The sequence below is a fragment of the Trachypithecus francoisi genome, unplaced genomic scaffold, assembly GCF_009764315.1.
Source record: "Trachypithecus francoisi isolate TF-2019V2 unplaced genomic scaffold, Tfra_2.0 Lachesis_group7, whole genome shotgun sequence".
NCBI classification, from domain to species: Eukaryota; Metazoa; Chordata; class Mammalia; order Primates; family Cercopithecidae; genus Trachypithecus; species Trachypithecus francoisi.
This window is the reverse complement of record NW_022681472.1, coordinates 98,164,448-98,185,977: the sequence shown is the minus strand read 5'-3', so window position 1 is coordinate 98,185,977 and position 21,530 is coordinate 98,164,448. Positions and strand designations below refer to the sequence as shown.

Genomic DNA, 21,530 nt, shown 5'->3' with positions numbered 1-21,530 from the left:
CATCCTTAGCAAACTTAGGCAGGAACAGACAACTAAATATTGCATGTTCTCACTTATAAGTGGGAACTAAATGATGAGAACACATGGACACACAGAGGGGAATAACACATGCTGGGGCCTATCGGAGGTTGGAGGGTAGGAGGAGGGAGAGGATCAGGACAAATAAGTAATGGGTAGTGGGGCTTAGTACCTGGGTGATGAGATGATCTGTACAACGAACCCCCATGACACAAGTTTACCTAGATAATAAACCTCCACATGTACCCCTGAACTTAAAATAAAAGGTAAATGATAAAAGAAAAGCAAGTGCTTAAATTGAACACTGTCAGAAAAATAGAAACTTTAATGCCTTTTAGGTCATGTGACTCTGATAATCTTTGAAAAATAAAGACAATTAAAAGATTATTGCCAAGAAGTGTACACATTTGGTCTAAATTAGGAATGCTTAGTACTGTTTGCTAGATGCTTTAAGGCCATAAACTGCTTCTATGACTTTTAATAAGTGGTCTGTTTTGTAGCCATTAGATTCTAGGGAAGGCCTGGGGGCACATGGAGTTAGCTAGGTCCCCTGGTGAGGCTGGGAAGAGTCATGCATTATCTGCAGCAATCTCCTTGCCTGGGCTCTCCAATCTTATACATGGTGAAAACTGCTTGCTTACCAGGTTTTTCACCAAAAATAAAAGTTGCTAAGAGTTAACAGTGTAACACGTACTTGAGACTACTGGAGAAACAGATTTACACGGAAGGTGTAGAAGGAAAGTAGAATGTGTTCTTTGTAAAAGGTTATAAGAAGGTTTGGAAATATATGTTTCTTTTTTTTTTTTTTTTTTGTAAAACAAGGTAGTTTTGTCTAGTGCACAGATTTTCAAGGGTTGTCCTAACCTAACAGAGTAATGGGATGAAACTGAAGGTTTAAGCAAGTCGTGAAGGGTTTGTGAAGGGTTGATCTTGTTCAGGATGTTCTGTGGATATGAGCAAGTTGGCTAGGATTTAAAGGGGGTGATTTAGTTTTCCACAGGTTGAACATGGAAATAAAAGCAACACTGATGCAGGACCAGAATCTGGGCCCATGTGTTTGAATAACAGGGCTTTCTTAGAGAGCTGATCTGCTGTTTAACAGAAAATTATAAAACATTTATGGAAATTTTGTCTTATGTACAAAGTAAGATCGGATAGACTTGTTTGTGAGGTTTTATTAAGAATCGGATTTGGCCAGGCGTGGTGGCTCATGCCTGTAATCCCAGCACTTTGGGAGGCCGAGGCGGGTGGATCACCTGAGGTCAGGAGTTCTAGACCAGCCTGACCAACATGGTGAAACTCTGTCTCTACTAAAAATACAAAATTTAGCTGGGTGTGGTGGTGGGTGCCTGTAACCCCAGCTACTTGGGAGACCGAGGCAGGAGAATCGCTTGAACCCAGGAGGCAGAGTCTGCAGTGACCCAAGATCATGCCATTGCACTCCAGCCTGGGGGACAAGAGTGAGACTTCATCTCAAAAAAAAAAAAAAAAAAAAGGAATCAGATTTAACATTAATAGTACATTAATGGAAAAGTGAAATTTGGGTTTCTTTTTTGAACAAGATTTTCATGTAATATTAAAAGAGAATGAAAGAGTTTTGTTTGCCTTTTGAGTAACAGCAGGAAAAAAAGGAGGGAAAGAGGGGACATTCAGTTGGCCTCATGCCATCTTTTTTGGGTCCTGTTTGGAAAGTGGAGTCTCCCCTCTGTCAATGAGTAAAGATGTTCCCCTTTACTTATAGTGATCTGGACTTTCATGTTGTAATATCAAAAATTTAGTTAAACCTTTGATATCTGATAAACTTTCCAAAGTCAAATTCTAAAGTTAGCCTTTTTAAAAATCTGATAAAAAGTCCAAAAGGGCATATTTGGTATATTAAAACCATACAGGAAGAATTATCAAGTATGAAATAGTATTTGGCTTTATTTGGGCTGTATTTGTATGAATATGTTATGAGTATGTGTTCCAAAATTGTATAAGATTCCTATAATTCTGATATGTCTCAGTATATATTATCCGTAATAATTAGGATTGTTATGTGAAATTATTGTGTACCACAGAGATGACCAGACTTTAACTGTGGCTCTTCTGAGATTTCCTCATCCACAGTTGTTTTACTTTATTTTCAAGGTGGTTTTATAATCAGCTATAGGACTCTGACAGGTGCTCTTGTAGGCAAGTTTCTGAGAACTTTGGCAATTGTGACATTAGAAAAGAGGAAAAACTTCCAATACTCCCACAGAGAGCTAATGTGTTCATGAATATTGAGTGGAGCAGAAGTGAATTACATAGACTGAACTAATGGAAGACTGGAGTAATCTTTTCGTTGCTTTTTTGTTTGAAGTGTTGCTAATTCTTTTGTTTTTCAGAGTCTAGAAGAATTTTTTTTTTCTTTTGAGCTGTGTACAGCTTTTCTTTTGGCTTGTGAAAGGTTTTTGTTTAATACATCTGAAAAGAACGCATATACAAAGAATTGAGACATGAGAAGGCATTGGCTCAACACTAATGAATCTACAAGAATTAGGATTGGGAAGGTGGAAAAGATTACCTCAACATTAAAAAAAATTGGAAACTGCAACCAAAGTAAGCTGATAAAATCCCTATTAACACTTATGAAGAGTCTTCACAAGATTCTTTCCGGTCAGGCGTGGTGGCTCAAGCCTGTAATCCCAGTACTCTGGGAGGCTGAGGCAGGTGGATCACAAGGTCAGGAGATCGAGACCATCCTAGCTGACACAGTGAAACCCCGTCTCTACTAAAAATCCAAAATAATTAGCCGGGCATGGTGGCGGGTGCCTGTAGTCCCAGCTACTCAGGAGGCTGAGGCAGGAGAAGGACATGAACCCAGGAGGTGGAGGTTGCAATGAGCTGAGATCGCACCACTGCACTCCAGCCTGGGTGACAGAGCAAGACTCCATCTCAAAAAAAAAACTCTTTCCATGATTTTTATTAAACTAGAGAGCCTCACCTGGCTGCTCTAGGGTTCCTCATATGCAAAACAGAAATAAGGGGATTCCCCTGACTGGTCCCCATGTTGTTAAGTGTTCTCCTCACCCCCACGAGACCCCCAGCTTCTTAATGAAGCAGGCCTCCATCCCCTTAATGAGAGGGTGTGGATCAATCATTCCACAGATGTCTATCTTCTAGCGCCACCCCTGGTATTACCTCTACATATCACGTCTTCAGCTGCGTTCTAGGAACACCATATACTACTGAATTGCCAATCTAGGCTAAGCATATAATTATGACAATGGCTGACGGGGAAAAAATTTTAATGACAAACTCAATTCATTTGGTGTACTTCAAAGGTGCAATACTTTTCTTCATTTATTGGTGAAAGAAGTTAGAAATGAACTCCCCCCCAAAATCAGCAAATGGCAAACAAATGTCCTTGAAAGTCACAGTCACATGTGGTGTGTCCTAGAAAAGAGGAGGGGCAAGACAGGCTCCACCCACTTTCATGAGTTTCATCAAATACTGGATCTACTCAAAGGTGGAGAGAAAAGGCAACTTTCAAAAAGGAGTCTGCTGTTAAATGAGTCATTTGCTCTACTCCTGCCTGAGAACCCCAGGTAGGGAACATGTTTTCTCAGCTAGATCTGGGAAGTGGAATGTGGAATCCATCCTCCCCCCTCAAGGGCTCCCCACTGGTTCATGAATTTTTTTAAAAAAAGACTAAAAAACAAACCCCACACACACTCCTCCCAAAAAAAGAGGAAAGAAAAAAAAAAACACACTAAGATGTCCCAGATTACTCTCCAGAGTGGAACCAGGGAGCAGCTTCCACAGTTCCAGTTAGTTTGTTCCAGAGGCATCCACAAGCACGCCTTGCTTCTAAACAAAAACATTTTTTGAAACAACAAAACAAAAGCTAGTACTAATCACTTTTCTGACAATACAGAATTACTCCAAATTACCTAGGCCTGGGAGGGGAAGGGGGCCATGCCTACGGGCCTGGTCGCACACAAGTGCATAGTCCTGGGAGGGGAAGGGGGCCATGCCTACGGGCCTGGTCGCACACAAGTGTATAGTCCTGGGAGGGGAAGGGGGCCATGCCTACGGGCCTGGTCGCACACAAGTGTATAGTCGTGGGAGGGGAAGGGGGCCATGCCTACGGGCCTGGTCCCACACAAGTGCATAGTCCTGGGAGGGGAAGGGGGCCATGCCTACGGGCCTGGTCCCACACAAGTGCATAGTCCTGGGAGGGGAAGGGGGCCATGCCTACGGGCCTGGTCGCACACAAGTGTATAGTCCTGGGAGGGGAAGGGGGCCATGCCTACGGGCCTGGTCGCACACAAGTGCATAGTCCTGGGAGGGGAAGGGGGCCATGCCTACGGCCTGGTCCCACACAAGTGTATAGTCCTGGGAGGGGAAGGGGGGCCCCTACCTATGGGCCTGGTCCCACACAAGTGTATAGTCCTGGGAGGGGAAGGGGGCCATGCCTACGGGCCTGGTCGCACACAAGTGCATAGTCCTGGGAGGGGAAGGGGGCCATGCCTACGGGCCTGGTCGCACACAAGTGTATAGTCTGGGAGGGGAAGGGGGCCATGCCTACGGGCCTGGTCCCACACAAGTGTATAGTCGTGGGAGGAGGAAGGGGGCCATGCCTACGGGCCTGGTCCCACACAAGTGTATAGTTGTGGGAGGGGAAGGGGGCCATGCCTACGGGCCTGGTCCCACACAAGTGCATAGTCCTGGGAGGGGAAGGGGGCCATGCCTACGGGCCTGGTCGCACACAAGTGTATAGTCGTGGGAGGAGGAAGGGGGCCATGCCTACGGGCCTGGTCCCACACAAGTGTATAGTCGTGGGAGGGGAAGGGGGCCATGCCTACGGGCCTGGTCCCACACAAGTGCATAGTCCTGGGAGGGGAAGGGGGCCATGCCTACGGGCCTGGTCCCACACAAGTGTATAGTCGTGGGAGGAGGAAGGGGGCCATGCCTACGGGCCTGGTCGCACACAAGTGCATAGTCCTGGGAGGAGGAAGGGGGGCCCCTACCTATGGGCCTGGTCCCACACAAGTGTATAGTCCTGGGAGGGGAAGGGGGGCCCCTACCTATGGGCCTTGTCCCACACGCGTGCATGCGGGCAGGTGCAGGGCATTTGTCATTATTGCAAAAACAAATTTTAATTTTTAATCTTTAGTTTGATTTAAACAGTGCTTTTAGTATGATGCTGACACCAGCTGTGCAGAAAGAGCTCTGGAGAGGCGTTCATAGCAGCACACACCTGCAGCTCTTCTTCGGTTCTGGAGGCTCCAGGGCAGCCAATATTGCTTTGTCTAATACATTCTTCAGGCCTTTCTGTGTGAGTGCAGAATACTCCACATACCTGACAGCCTTCAGGTCACGGGCCAGCTTTCCAGCACTCTCTGGAGTGATGGGCTTCTGTTTGTTCTTGGCAAATTTCTCAATAGTAGAGGAGTCATCTCTGAGATCAATTTGGGTCCCAACAAGCAAGAAAGGAGTCTTTGGACAGTGGTGAGTTATCTCAGGCACCCACTTTCCTTTCACATTTTCAAATGAGGATGGAGAGACCACTGAAAAACAGACTAGAAATACATCTGTTTGTGGATAACTCAGTGGTCATAATCTGTCATAATCCTCTGACCCTGCAGTATCAAAAAGTCCAAGAGTATATGGTTCTCCACCAATCATAACTGTGGCTGCATAGTTGTCAAAAACAGTTGGTATATATTCTGATGGAAATTTGTTGTGTAGGATATCAGGAGACATGTTTTACTGACAGCACCATTGCCCACAACAACACACTTAATTGTCTGCATTTCAAATCTGACGTTGACCTCAGCTTCTTCACTGGGGCATTGGCAGCACTCTACAGCTTTTCACAGTTGGGTAAAGTACACTCCTGTGTGTAAACTCTGAAGTACATTTCTGTCTGCCTGATTTCTCTAGAATTTGAAAACTATTTGCAAGTATACTTAATTTATGGCAGTACAGTTATTTGCATAAGTTCAATAATAATGTATTTTCTTTTTTAACAGGACATAATTGGAGACTGGTTATTTTACCAAGGCTTTGACTGGAATGACATACTTTCAGATACAAACAGACTGCTTTAAGGAGTCAAACTGACTTATAAAGTTGGCCTCATCCCTCGTCTACACAGTCACTGTACAGAGTTCCTTGTCTGCAGTATGTAAAGAATATCACTTTCTGACAGGCTCAGGAGCCCAAAATTATCTTGGGACCTTGAGGAGAGGACGTTGACCAATTTATATAGGAATTTTCAGGCACCAATAAATCATGGCTGGGCTCAAGGCTTTAAAAAAAAGTCAAATCTGGGATTCCTTATGGAATAAAGTTCCAGCAAAGCCAATTTTAAGAAGGGCCTATATGGCAAATAATTATTCTTGCTGACGTTATGCAAACACTCAGGCCAAGTATAAGACTAACAATTATTTTAAATAAATTTGTCCTACTATGATTTGTCTTTAGTAAAAACAGGTACTGGGCTGGGCGTGGTGGCTCACAGCTGTAATCCCAGCATGCTGGGAGGCCAAGGCGGGCAGATTGCTTGAGATCAGGAGTTCGAGACCAGCCTGGCCAACATGATGAAACACCATCTCTACCAAAAAATACAAAAATTAGCCAGGTGTGGTGGCATGTGTCTATAATCCCAGCTACCTAGGAGGCTGAGGCGTGAGAATTGCTTGAACCCAGGAGGTGGAGATTGCCTGAGTCCTAGTAAGGCACAGACAGAAAGGGTTGTCAGCCATTTTTTCTGAGGTTATAAGATCTGCAACTTCCCCAATTATTCCTGCAGATAACACCACTATTGTAGATTGGCTTTTTGAGAAATCTTTTCCAGCGTTTGTGCATGTCTGACCATGGCTCCACCTGGACTCACCTGGACCTGCCAATCCCGCTGCTGTGACCCCACCCAGAAGTGACTCAGTCCTCAGTCCTCCACATTGCCCCCTGTGATTTCATCTTTGCTCTAAGCAATCAGCAGCAAGCACCCATCACCTGGCCTCTCCCACTCCTTCCCCTAAAACTGCCTTTGAACAACCCCTAACCTGTGAGTTTTGCATGAGGCTGTTTGAGTGCTAACTCCATCTCTAGCGTGGCCGGCCTTGTGTCTATCCAACTCTTTCCTTGCCACAATGCCGTGGTCTTTCTTTATGCAGCAGGCAGGAAGAGCCCCTTCGGTGGTTACAAAGTCTTACCTGCACAGAGAGGTCCCAGAGAGGCTGGCTGGGCACTGGGGATCTGGGGCAACCTTTGTTGATGGTCAATGAGACATGGAGTGGGAGCCTCCCACCCCAACATACCTGAAGAAGACACCACCTCCCACTTGGCAAAAGGTCCTTTCTTCCCAGCAGCCTCACACACCTGGTCCTGATGGCCACCTCCTACCCTGCTGGGGTCCCACATCCTGGCCTTCCTCCACACCAGTCAGTGGTTGGTGGTGGGGAATCTTAGAGCCACCCTCTCAGACTCCTACTGAGTGGGGCTGGTCTCCCTGTCCCTGGGGCTACCCTGGAGCTGGGCCTGCTAGTGGTTACCTGTCTGAGCGTGGGTTAGGAGGCTGGGAGGGCTGCCCACCACTCCAGGGCCTGCCTCCAGCTGCCTCCACCCTCAGGCACTACTGGCCGTGGTGCTCACACAGGGCAGGGTAGGCTGGCTGGCTGAGGGCAGGGGGTCCCACGTCAGCATTCTGAGGACTACACTCTGGCCCTTTTTTCTTCTTTTGCCCAAATTCCTCCCTAAGAGGCCTGGGGAGTGTGCCCTACAAACCGTAGAGTCTCTCAGATGGGTTTTATTTAACCCTGTGTAACACGGCTCCCTTTCCAGCCTGACTGTGGTGTACCATCGCATGACAGACGAGGAAGGAAATGAGATATTCTAACTTCATATACGTTTATTTGCCATATCTTGATGTAGCCCTGCAAAGTTGTCTCTTGTGGAGAAACGTCTACATTCTGTAGAGAATCCCCTTCCTCTTCTGAGGCCTTTTTCCTGACCCAGGAGAGAATCAGCTAAGAGACTGACACCCTTTTAGGACTGATAAGAAACATTTACATTCCATTCTTCCTGAAGCCTGCTATCTGGAGGCTTTACCTGGATAAGAACCTTGCTGTTGCAATCCCTTATCTTAACCCAGACATTCCTTTCTGTGGACTCCAAGTCTTTTTTTTTAGACAAAGTCTTGCTCTGTTGCCCAGGCTGTAGGGCAGTGGCGTGATCTTAGCTTACTGCAACCTCCGCCTCCTTGGTTCAAGCGATTCTCCCATCTCAGCCTCCTGAGTAGCTGGGATTACAGGCGTGTGCCACCACATCCAGCTAATTTTTGTATTTTTGTAGAGATTTCTACAAAAACTTCAACATAGGGTTTCACCATGTTAGCCAGGCTGGTCTTGAACTCCTGACCTCAGGTGATCTGCCTGCCTCGGCCTCCCAAAGTGCTAGGATCACAGGTGAGCCACTGAACCCAGCTACAAATGAATTTTTCTTTTTTGAGACGGAGTCTTGCTCAGTCACCCAGGTTGGAGTGCAATGGTACTATCTTGGCTCACTGCAACCTCCACCTCCTGGGTTCAGGCGATTCTCCTACCTCAGCCTCCCGAGTAGCTGGGATTACAGGCACCCACCACCACGCCTGGCTAATTTTTGTACTTTTAGTAGAGATGGGGTTTCACCATGTTGGCCAGGCTGGTTTCGATCTCCTGACCTCAGGTGATCTGCACACCTTGGCCTCTCAAAGTGCTGGGATTACAGGCGTGAGCCACGGCGCCCAGCCATACATGTGAATTTTTAAAGGCAAAAATGGGGCAGGGTGTGGCTGATAAAAAGTTGTTTGTCAGGAATTCTGATTGGTTCACAGAAGTGACATTGCTGGGTGATTGGCTGGACATGGTTAAGCTCCAGGGTGTGAGTTTTTGTGTCCAGTGCAGCATTATCAGGTGAATTCATAGCTGCTGGCAATGGCAGCCACTGGAGATGAGTCCATCGCTCAAGGTAGTAGAAGGGTGCACCTGCTGTTTCATGTCAGTATCTCTCTGGGTCTGATAATAGAAAAGGACTCACATTTCTCAGATAAGAGTTCTTTTCTTTTCTCCCTCTCAGCAGGGTGAGTGCCAGTCTGCTTCCCGGACACCACTGGGCACACAGCCAATTGGAGGGGGAGAGGACCTTGCGTTTGGGGCAGGAGCTGGCCTCTGTTGACGCAAGTTCAGCACTGCCCCAGCCCCTTCCTTCCTGCTGGCAGGGACACAGAATCCCTGCAATTCCCTTTTCCCTGCCCCCACCCACGCCAGCTGGGCTCTACTATGGCTCAGGGCGGCTCCTCCGGGTCCACTCTGTGGCCTTGGGAAGACCCTGCATGCTTCCTGTGGCTGCCTCTCCCCACAGTACTGACCCCAGCACCTGATGAGGATGGCTTGCTTGGCCAATCTGTAATCAAGCTTCTGAACCTTTCCCCAGGCCCATCTGTGCCTTTCCTCTACAATTCAGTTTTAGCAAGAATCCTGCTGAGTCAGTTTAGCCCAAAACCCGCAGCCTCACTGTCTGATCCGTCTCACATCTGATGGGGTTTCTCATCCTTTACCCAGGGCCAACCTGGGAGACTGAAGCAAGGTCTCCATCGGCTGAAGCTTGTTGAGCCACCGCTTGAGGGCATGGTCAGGAAAAATGCGGGCCCAGAAGCTTCCATGGCCCATGTCCTCTGAAGAGGCCTGTGGGGGGTTCAGTATAAATAACGTTTCTTTAACTGGGAGAAGGAACGCAGGAAGAGGGGGCAGGCGTTTAGGCAAATTGGTTTCATTAACGAGTGCCCAACAGTAATCCGTGGGCAAACATTGCCAGGGATGAGGGGAGACAAAGGAAGAGTTAATCCTGCTGACGTCTGGTCTCAGGTAGGCAGAGGAATGGTTGATCTCATCTGGCCTTTGTTCTGCAGCTGGGAAGGTCCAGTTGGAATGCAGCTTGTCGGTGTGCCTTCTAACAGACTAGCTTTGGGGACCAGGTGCTGCAGACTAAAGTTGCAGTTGAGGTGTTCTTTTCTTGTTTATGGAAAGATAAACATCTTGGAAGTTTGGGCCAGCAAAGAGTGCTATGAATGTGGAGGCTATGGTCAGCCTGGGGCCCTTCCCCTCTCCTCAGCTCCTGGAGGCTGTCAGGACACCTGAAGCTTCCACTTGCTCAGGGAGGGCCCGGGGCCACTGCTTTGCTCTTGGAGGCCTTAGCTGCTCCCTGCCTTGGGCCTGCTCAGGGGCCCCAGGCCTGCCCAGCAAGTCTCCCCAACTGGAGTCTTGGGGTTCCTCTCCTCTAGAAGGCATATCTGCTCTTTGGGGTTCCTGGGATTGGGGAAGAATGCCCACCTGTGCCCACCTGCCACTGTGGGTGGAGGCTGGGGAGGCTGTGGGTGGTGGGTGGAGGCTGTGGGTGGAGGCTGTGGATGGTGGGTGGAGGCTATGGGTAGAGGCTGTGGGTGGCGGGGTGGAGGCTGTGGGTGGTGGATGGAGGCTGTGGCTGGTGGGTGGAGGAGGCTGTGGGTGGAGGCTATAGGTGGTGAGTGGAGGCTGTGGGTGGTGGGGTAGAGGCTGTGGGTGGAGGCTGTGGGTGGTGGGTGGAGGCTGTGGGTGGTGGGGTAGAGGCTGTGGGTGGAGGCTGTGGGTGGTGGGTGGAGGCTGTGGGTGGTGGGGTAGAGGCTGTGCGTGGAGGCTGTGGGTGGTGGGTGGAGGCTGTGGGTGGTGGGTGGAGGCTGTGGGTGGTGGCGTAGAGGCTGTGGGTGGAGGCTGTGGGTGGTGGGTGGAGGCTGTGGGTGGAGGCTGTGGGTGGTGGGGTAGAGGCTGTGGGTGGAGGCTGTGGGTGGTAGGTAGAGGCTGTGGGTGGAGGCTGTGGGTGGTGGGTGGAGGCTGTGGGTGGTGGGGTAGATGCTGGGGAGGCTTTCCCGGACAGAAAAAGCACTGAGTAGCACCCCTGAGGTGCAGCGGGAGAAACCTCTCTTTGTGCGGCAGCCAGGTGTGGGGCCATGTGGGATTGCCCATGTCAGCTCTGAACCTGGAACCACATTTTCCAAACACGGGTTCCACGAGGCCAGGCCCGGTGTACTGTGAACCCATCCTTATACACACACACACACACACACACACACACACCACAAATGCACACCTACCACACCTGCACACCTACCAAACCCAGACACCCAGCACACACACCCCTACCAGACACACACTGCAAATGCACACTTACCAAACACACGTGTATACACCCCTACCAAATCCAAACACACACACCACACACCACACACACCTACCAAACACACACACATGCACACCTACCACACACATATCCAAACATACACACACACCACACACATACACACACACCACACACCCACACACCACACACACGCACACCTACCACACACCCACACCACACACACATGCACACTTACCACACACCCACACACACACACATGCACTTACCACACACACACACATGCACACTTACCACACACCCACACCACACACACATGCACACCTACCACACACCCACACACATGCACACTTACCACACACCCACACACATCACACACATGCACACCTACCACACACCTACACCACACATACATGCACACCTACCACACACCCACACACATCACACACATGCACACTTACCACACACCCACACACACCACATACATGCACACTTACCACACACCTACACCACACACATGCACACTTACCACACACCCACACACACCACACACATGCACACTTACCACACACCCACACACATCACACACATGCACACCTACCACACACCCACACACATCACACACATGTACACCTACCACACACCCACACCACACACACATGCACACCTACCACACACCCACACCACACACACACGCACACCTACCACACCCCCACACCCCCACACATATGTGCACACCTACCACACACCCACACACACCACACACATACACACCTACCACCCCCCCACACATATGCACATCCACCACACCCACACACGCACACACGCATGCACACCTACCACCCCCTACATATGCACACCTACCACACACCCACACACACCATACATAAACGTGCATGCCCATCACACCCACATGCTGACACACACATTTGTGCACATGCACACCACGCACACCGCAGCACATCGCATGCATGCATGTGTACACACGCTCCCCCCATGCATGGATGTGCTGTGAGCCTGGGAGCCAGGCTCTTGGTGCACTGTGTAAAGGGTGTGTAAAATGAATGTTTTTTGAATTAGACACACAGGTGGCCATTCTAGAGCCCTCCTGTGCACATCTCATGTCGTGTTCAGTCACTTAGCACTGTGGAAATCCCAGCTCAGAGACAGCAAGGAGCCCTGCGTGGGTTTGCCCGCAATGGTGCGCTGGCTCGGTTGAGACTCAGAGGTTGGGATGTCCAGAGGCGGCTCCACCACATCCATTCTGCCCTCTGTGGCCACACCTTGCTCTCCTGCAGAGACTAGAAAGCCAAACACATTTCCTAAACTCCTCGCAGCAGAGTGTCTGGAAGTGGCTTCGGTGCTGTTGAGCGATGGTAGGTTTGTGGTTTGGAAGGAGGGCTCCTGTCTCTGTCGGCGTGCAACACGTTCCCCAACTTACAGCTGAAAACAGCCATCTTATTTTGGTCATGTTTTAGGGTCAAGAATTCAGCAAGGGATCTTTCGGGGTCAGTCTGTCATATGAGTGTGTTCGGAAGTCACTGGGCTGCGAGTCCAAGACGGGACACCCATGAGGCTGGAGCTCTGCAGGGGCCGTTGCCTGGATGCCACACATGGTGTCTCCAGCATGGTGCTCACAGGATGCTGGACGTTTCCACGTGGGGCTGGTCTCCTCTCATGGAGCCTCTGAAGACACCAGATGGGAGCTACAGGGCATTTCTGACGTGGCCGCAGGAGCCCTGTGCCACTGCTCCCTTCTCAGACCCCACCTCTCCGTGGGACAGCCCCATAGAACGTGCAGAACTGTTAAAGGCTGTTGCAGAGGGAGGTGGCACCCTGGGGGCCGCAGCAGCCCTGAGAGTGTGGCTCCCCTGCGGGTGTGGAGATTGGGCTCTGGGTGTTTCTGGGGCAACTCAAGCAGAGATGCTGGAGCCGTTCTCATCCTGGAATGCGGGCTTTTCATGCATAGAACCAGCAAGTGGCCATGAGTGTGGTTTATCGGGAATTGGAGGTGAGAAGAGGGTTGCACGGTCTCCTAAACCAACCTGAGGAAACAGGTAGTCATTGTCGGCATTTAACTGTATTTCCTAAGCCTGCCATAGATTGAGACTCACTGCCGTAGCTGTAGAGGGTGTGGGCATGATGAGGATGGGGGTTGGTCTCAGCAGGGAGGCAGGGCTCTCGTTTTTACTAACACCAGATTTACAGGATCAGCTCAGCAAACAGACTGCTTTTTTTCTGGCTGGCTGAAAATAAATGGAAGAGAAAATAAAACAATACTGGTGCATTAGTTATCTATTGTCACATTAAAATAATTGCTCTAAAACTTAGAGGTTTACAATGTCAATAAGCATTTACCATGGCAGAGTTTCCCTAGGTTGCTCAGAAAAGCCTGCTGGGTGGGCTCCGTGGTGAGCAGGTCTATGCCACTTACCCACAAAGGCTGAGGGAGCTGACAGGCTGAAGAAACAGGCCGATGAATCCTGTTTCTCAGAAAGAAACATTCAACAGTGTGTTGGAAGCAGAAGCCACGTGTGGGCGGCCACGAGATCCATGCATTGCTACCCGCAGACCCAGGGCTTAGGTAGCAGCCAGAAAGGGAGCGGGAGCTTCAGAAGGATGTGTAAGACAACTGGCCTACCCCTCAGGAAGAGGCAAGAATGCCACCTGCTGGTCCACCCTCAGGAGAAGGCAAGAATGCCACCTGCACCACAGCCTGTAACTCACGTAAGGGCAGGATTTTGTTTACAATAACATTAAGGTTGTTTTGACCTAAGGGCCCAGAACTAGGGTTCATCGGAAGTCCACATGGAGGCTTAGCATCCGAGATGGAATCATTTTAGCCTTCGCCACAGCTGGTTCCGGCTGCGTGAGCCTAGATGTTGTCTGGGGTGAAGCGGTCGGAAGGCTCGGCTAGGGCTGGAGGACCCATCTCCAAGATGGCGCACTGTGCTGCCAGCAGGCAGATGCTGCCCTTCGGCGGGAGGCCTTGGGTTCTTGGCACGTGGTCCTGTTTGCATGTCTTCGCTGAGTGTCCTCATGAGTGGCCTCTTCCTCCACACAGGGATCCCAGAGAGCACAGCGTAAGCTGCAGTGTTCTTTGCAGCCTCGTGTCTGAAGTCACACAGTGTCATTCTGCCACATTCCACGTGTGGGGTGTGAGCCTCTAAGGCTGATTCTGCCTTTAGAAAGGAGGGGTATCAAAGACGTTGGAACATATTTTAACAAAGATGTGACTATAAAAAATAAAATGATGAAGTGAATTATATAATATTATGTATAATTTTATGGCAAGAAATTTGAAAATTGAGAGGAAATACATTACCACAATAAGTGGAAAACTTGGGTAAATCAATAATAAAGGAAGAAATTGGCAAGTCCGTTTAACATTTGTTAGTGCAAAGCGTGCCAACACCAAATGGTTTTAAAGCTGACTTCTTCCTCTTTGGTAAGGAACAGGTTCTTCTAGTATTTTTTTAAATATTCCGGAAAATAGAAAAAGGTGAAACATTTTCCAATTCACATTATATAGCTAAAGTAACTTCGTATCAAATTTTGATGCAATATGAGAAAAATATTCCAATTTATTTTATAAAATGGATGCAAAAATCCAAATAAAATACCATAAATTCATACACAGTCATTTATTAAGGAATAGCACACCATAGTCAAGCTTTTATTGCATACATGTCGCAGTGACTTAATATTAGGAAGCATAATATAATACATTACATCGATACACTAAAGTACACAAATCATGTAATTATGTTGGAATTAGTGAAAAAAGTATTTGACAAAATTTAGCCATTTCTCATAAAATCTTCTATTTAAAATAAAAGGGGGCCAGGTGAGGTGGCTCCCGCCTGTCATCCCAGCACTTTGAGAGGCCAAGGTGGGCAGATCCCTTGAAGTCAGGAATTGGAGACCAGCCTGGCCAACATGATGAAACCCCATCACTACTAAAAATACAAAAATTAGCCAGGCATGGTAGCACACGCCTTCAGTCCCAGCTACTCAGGAGGCCGAGGCAGGACAATCGCTTGAACCTGGGAGGTGGAGGTTGCAGTGAGCCAAGATCACGCCACTGCACTCCAGCCTGGGCGACAGAGCGAGATTCTGTCTCAAAAAAATAAAGTAAAATAAAATACGGAATTTAAATAATGCACCTAAAAAATCACACCTACTTTTTAAAAAGAACAGATAACATATTAATTGATGAAATATTAATGATCAGCATTAAAGCTGGGAAAAAGCCAGGGATGCCTGTTTCACTGCTGCCACTCCACCTGCATTTGGGGGTTCTCAAGGCAGACGAAGGCAGGCAGGTATGGTGGAGATTGTGCACATCAGGCCAGAAGTGCTGACATTCTCCCCTCCCTGCAGAAGAGAGGGATGCCCCTTGAGAAGATCCAAAAGCTTCATTCATACATTCGTAACCTACAGAACCAATAAGATGCTTTAGGTAAGTGATTGAACATATAAAATTGCTTTTATGTACTGGCCACAACCAGTTATCATAGAAATTGGAATAATAACAATGAATTCTACATGCAACAGAGTCAAAAGCAATAAAATAATGCCTAAGAATATGTTTAATAGATGGCAAGATGATGAACCAGCACTGGCCACTGGCCCCTCGCCCCAGATCAACCCTGGGCAGCGGCAGAAGGACATCCTGCCTAGCCCTCCTGGGGCTGGGGCCGGAGGCCGGGCTGGACACCCGTTATACAGGATCTGAAAGTTCTTCTGATGTAGGGCACAGCACACTCACACTGCAGAGATGAAAAGCAGAGTGCTTTGTCACTCACAGCTCCAAACAAGGCAGGCGTCCAGGCAGGGCCACATGAGGCACCCAGGGGTGGGGTAGCAGCCAGCTGGGGCTGCAGGGCGGCTGGTGTGTGGCCAGCAGGTGGGGTGGCTCGGTTTCTCGGGCTCCCTGTGGATTGGCTAATGTGGGTGATTTTGAGCTGTGGGTGATTTTGAGCTCTGGGTCACAGGGCTGTCCCTGGTTGTCTGGCCCTTGGCCCTGGGGCAGATTGGGCAGATGTGCAGCGGCCTGGAGTGTGATGGGCCGATGAGGAGGTGGTTGGGTGTGGACTTAACTGGCTGCTCAAAGAGGGAACTGACTGGCCTCGAGGGCCTCAAAACTGGGTCAAGACAGCACATCAGCAGTAATAAAACCCAAGCTGTGTCACCCCACCTAGGCCAATAGGGCAGATGTGTCCCAGAGTGGAGGTGACTGCCCCTGCACAGATGCACCCGCTGCTTGTGGGGTCAGGGTGTCTGCAGGCACTCTGCAGTGTCCACCCCCTGCATCTCTGGGTCTCACCTCCAGGGGCCCAGCCTTGGTGCACAGACCTGCCTTGGCTGAGCATTAGAGCTTCCTGGGCTCGCACTCTGTTGTGTCCTGACTGCCCCACAGCTTTGCCCGTCCTCTGCAGCGGCCCAAGCCTTCACACCTGTCCTGATGCTTATGCACCTCCTGGTGTTCTCATTATCCCTTGTAGGGTTCGTGTGACTTGGTGCAGGCCAGCGCATGACTGTGCCTGTAGGCATTTGCCCCCAAGACCCTCCAGGCCGCTGAACCATCACACGGGCTAGGGCGTGGTCCTTCCCGGGATGCTTGCCCAGGCCACTGCCAGTGAACCCTCTGTGACCAGGCCCTGCCTCGAGCCAGGGACCATCCAAGTCCCACCTTCCACTCCAGATGGCCCTCCCTCACCAGGCAGGCCATGACTGGCTGGTCTCAAAATCCCATTTGTTATCTGTTCTCTCTCTTTCTCTCTTTCTTTCTTTCCTTCTTTCTTTTCTTCTCTTTCTTCCCTTCTCTCTTCCCTTCTCTTGCTTTCCTTCTCTTTCTTTTCTTCCCTTCTCCTCTCCTCCCCTCCCTTCCCTTTCCTTTCCTTCGAAGTCTCGCTCTTGTACCCCAGGCTGGAGTGCAGTGGCATGATCTCCACTCACTGCAACCTTCACCTCCCGGGTTCAAGTGATTCTCCTGCCTCAGCCTCCCGAGTAGCTGGGATTACAGGTGTGGGCCACCACGCCCGGCTAATTTTTGTATTTTTAGTAGAGACGAGGTTTCACCATGTTGACCAGGCTGGTCTCGAACTCCTGACCTCAGATGATCCACCTGCCTCGGTCTTCGAAAGTGCTGGGATTACAGGCATGAGCCACCGCGCCCGGCCTTGCTGTCTGTTTTCTTGGCCCATGGCCTGCTTGGGTCCCTCAGAGAGAGGACACAGGAAGAATGTTGCATAGAAAGAGTTTCCAACTTCAGCACAGTTCTAAAAAAGCCTTAGCCAGCCAGCAGGTTGCCTTCAAGCCAAAGTTGCCCACCAGAGGACTCTTGCCATAGGCAGAAAAACAGCCAGCTCGAGTACCCTCTCCTGCCCTGTCCTTGTGGGGAGTAGCCGGAGGAAGCCCCAGGCTCAGGCCAGCCTGTGGCCACACGCAGCCAGCAGGGAGCAGCCGTGAGCTGCAAGCATCGGGAATTCATGCCAGAGTCTCTGTTGCCTTTTTCCCTTGCATGTTAATGTGCTTGTAAAATCTCTCGTAGGGCTGGGCGTGGTGGCTCAAGCCTGTAATCCCAGCACTTTGGGAGGCCGAGACGGGCGGATCACAAGGTCAGGAGATCAAGACCATCCTGGCTAATACGGTGAAACCCTGTCTCTACTAAAGAATACAAAAAACTAGCCGGGCGACGAGGCGGGCGCCTGTAGTCCCAGCTACTCGGGAGGCTGAGGCAGGAGAATGGCGTCAACCCGGGAGGCGGAGCTTGCAGTGAGCTGAGATCCGGCCACCGCACTCCAGCCTGGGCGACAGAGCCAGACTCCGTCTCAAAAAAAAAAAAAAAAAAAAAAATCTCTCGTAGGGAATGTAGCCAATTCACCTCTCAGCATCCCAAGGGGGAAAGGAGAAAAATCAGCCGGCCTGTCCTCATCCGTAATCCGTGGGGGATAAAGAATGGAGGAGCTGCCAGTCCTAGAGAGCACTGGGCTGTTCCTATGTCCCTTCTGAGATGGGAGAGGCCACATGGGGTGAACTTACGGGCTTGGGCTTTCGAAACAATTCAAAGGGTGAGGCCTCACCAGGAGAGGGCAGAGAAACTAAGGCAAGTTCTGGATTGTCCTTGAGTACTGCTATTATTCATTCATTTATTTACTGAGATGGAGTTTCGCTCTTGTTGCCCAGGCTGGAGTGCAATGGCGCAATCTTGGCTCACTGCAACTTCCACCTCCCGGGTTCGAGTGATTCTCCTGCCTCAGCCTCCCAAGTAGCTGGGATTATAGGCGTGCACCCCCATGCCAAGCTAATTTTGTGTGTATATGTACATACATATATATATATATATTTTGTAGAGACAGGGTTTCATCATGTTGGCCAGGCTGGTCTCGAACTCCTGACCTCAAGTGATCCACCTGCCTTGGCCTCTCAAAGTGCTGGGATTACAGGTGTGAGCCACCACACCGAGCCTTGAGTACTATTATTTAATATTCTTTGAAATAGAAGAGAAAAGAAGAGAGAATTTTAAGAGGCTTTCATTTTTGGCAAAAGTTTGAGCTACAGGATACTGGCAAAAGTTGAATTATTTGAAAAGTACGCCGAATTTACAACAAGCAAGGGGGAATCTCTGGGGGGTGACTTGGTACTACACAACACAGAGGGTGTTGGGATCCAGGACCATTTGCCTGCAGCGTTGCAGGGGTCTGGTGTGCTTAGCCAAGGGTCTTGGGTCAAGCTCTGGTCATGGGGGGTGTAAAACTGAGACCCTGCAGGAGGCAGGACCTTGGCAGGGCCACACTCTGTGCGCGGGGAGTGGGAGGGGGGACTACAGAAACCTCTACCCTTCACAACGGGGAACGAAAAGGGATTTTGCCTGTATCGGCCTGGCTTCTGGGTAGGAAAAAAAGCAACTGCCCTGAGAGGTACACACAAGCCTGAACTTCAGATGGCTTTGGGGCTGGAGTGGACACTGCCTGCACACTTGCAGAGCTGCCAAGCCAATAAATCACACCAAAGTGTGGTCTTGCCTTAGTGACATCCCTGTGGCTCCTGGGGAAGAAGATGAGACCTGGATACGAAGGAAAAGGAATCCCTGAAATAGGGGCTTCCAGATCACAGCTTCAAGATTCACGATTTCAAATCTCATCAGGTAACACACCCACTGAAGGCGACATGTTGTAGGCACAGCGAAGGGCAGAACTGGTTCCATGAGACCTTGGAATAATAGCACTTTGGAGAGGCACTGCATGATACATAGTTTTAAATAATTGGAGATGTAAAAGAATAAACTGGGAGGCAGGCACGGTGGCTCACACCTGTAATCCCAGCACTTTGGGAGGCCGAGGCGGGCGGATTGCCTGAAGTCAGGAGTTCAAGACCAATCTGGCCAACATGGTGAATTCCCATCTCTACTAAAAATACAAAAATATTAGCCAGGTATAGTGGCGCGCACCTGTAATCCAGCTACTACGGAGGCTGAGGCAGGAGAATCGCTTGAACCCAGGAGGCGGAGCTTGCAGTGAGCTGAGATCACGCCATTTCACTCCAGCCTGGGCGACAGAGTGAGACTACGTCTTAAAAAAACAAAACAAAACTGGGAACAAGATAAAATAGACAAGATTTCAAGATATAAAAACAGGAGTATTTGAAAGAAAAAGCAAACAATCATGTGAGTTCTTATATTAACAGCTACATTTTTATTATCTGTGCAGGGAAGAGTGTATCACAGCCATTGGGAACTTTCTTCACCCATCAAAGCTTCAGGGCTGAAGCATCCTGAACAAGAACTCAAAAGAGTGAAAGAAACAGTTACCTGTCGGCTGCAGCTGGTACCAGCTCCCCACCCTGTAGAGAGCCCAAAGCGTCCTCTCTCTCCCCACTCACCCAGCACCAGACTCTGCCCCGTGACCTCAGGCTGCACCTGCCTCCTGGCCCCATCCAACCTTCCAGCCTCACTTGATCATCATGGGCCACTGGCCAACACACAGGGCAGTGCCAAGCCCAGGCCGTGGGCACACATGGCTGGGTTAGTAGCTGAAAACATTGTTTTTCACTGGCCTCACAGTAATGGCACCTGCCCCCATTTTCTGTGATTGAATTTTTGGATCCTGCTACCAGGTTATGATAGATGTTATGGTATGTCTCAAGATGTTGAGATAAAGGTAATAAAACAGATATAAAGTCCTGGCTCAAGAATTGTTACAAACCCAAGCTGGGAAAATGCAAGAAAACCGCATGCAGGCACAACATAGTAAAATTGCTGAAAACCAAAGATGAATAGAATACTTAATAGTTGGAGAAAAAAAGCCACATTACCTTCAAAAGGACACCAATCATGCAAACATCTGACTTCGAAATAGAAATACAAAAACCAAACCACAAGCGAATGTGATCTTCAAAATGTTGAAAGAATTTACTTTGAAATAATTAACTGCCAACCTAAATTGTATTCCTAGTGGAAATACTCTCCAAGAACAGAGGTGAAATAAACACAGACTCATACAAAAGAAATCAAGAGTGTTCTTCCTCAGGAGACGAGCTGATGGGTATGAGGAGAGGTGTCTGAAACGTCCTTAGAGGGAGAGCTAGAGACACAGGGAGGAGAAACCTTCAGAACACACCTTCCACTGAGGGCCAGAAAAGTCAACTATCGATTCTTTGAAAATGCCCCAAACTTGTAAATCTCTGGTGATGCTGACCAAGTAAACAATGAAGGAAGGCACCCTGCGATGGGGAAGGAAAAGGGGAGATCACTGGAGATCTGTGGACATTAAAAAATAGAGCACAAGGAACATGCTAACAAATTTGAAAGTTTTGATGAGTTGGAAAAATTCCTATGAGCTGGGAAAATTCCTAGAAAATTACAGCTTAACAAAACTGAAAGAAGAAAGATAAATGACCCCACGTTTGTTAAAGAAATTGGATCTGTCATTAAAAAATTTCCCACAGTGGAATCTCTAGTCACAAATGGCTTCACCAGTGAATTCTACTAAACATTTAATGAATAAATAACACCCACCTCACACAAACTCTTCTAGAGCTGAGACATGATGGGAACAGCAACACCACCTGTCATGTTTCAGCTCCAGAAAAACTCAACAAAGAAAAAAAAAAAACTTACAGACTAGTCTCACTGATGAACATAAACAGAAATCCTCAACAAGATATTAGCATATAAGACCTGGCAGTCGGCCGGGCGCAGTGGCTCACGCCTGTAATCCCAGCACTTTGGGCGGCCGAGGGGGGTGGATCACGAGGTCAGGAGATAGAGACCATCCTGGCCAACACGGTGAAACCCCGTCACTACTAAAAATAAGGAAATTAGCCGG

The 21,530-nt window shown here is 49.1% G+C and overlaps 1 protein-coding gene and 1 pseudogene across 3 annotated transcripts in view; one reads left to right on the top strand and one right to left on the bottom strand.

Annotated features, from left to right (window-relative positions):
• LOC117079425 (translation initiation factor IF-2-like) overlaps positions 1-20,402 on the top strand; it is a 39,214-nt gene extending 18,812 nt beyond the window's left edge. Inside the window, exon 3 of one of the 3 annotated variants that reach the window (XR_004435432.1) lies at positions 6,803-7,478. The gene's annotated coding sequence lies outside the window, so the exon portion shown is untranslated. Of the gene's footprint in view, positions 1-6,020; positions 6,453-6,802; positions 7,479-19,913 lie in introns of those variants that run through there. The other 2 variants (XR_004435431.1, XM_033203234.1) reach the window with 2 other exon arrangements.
• LOC117079426 lies at positions 5,110-5,801 on the bottom strand (annotated as a pseudogene).
• Positions 20,403-21,530: the final 1,128 nt, after the last annotated feature.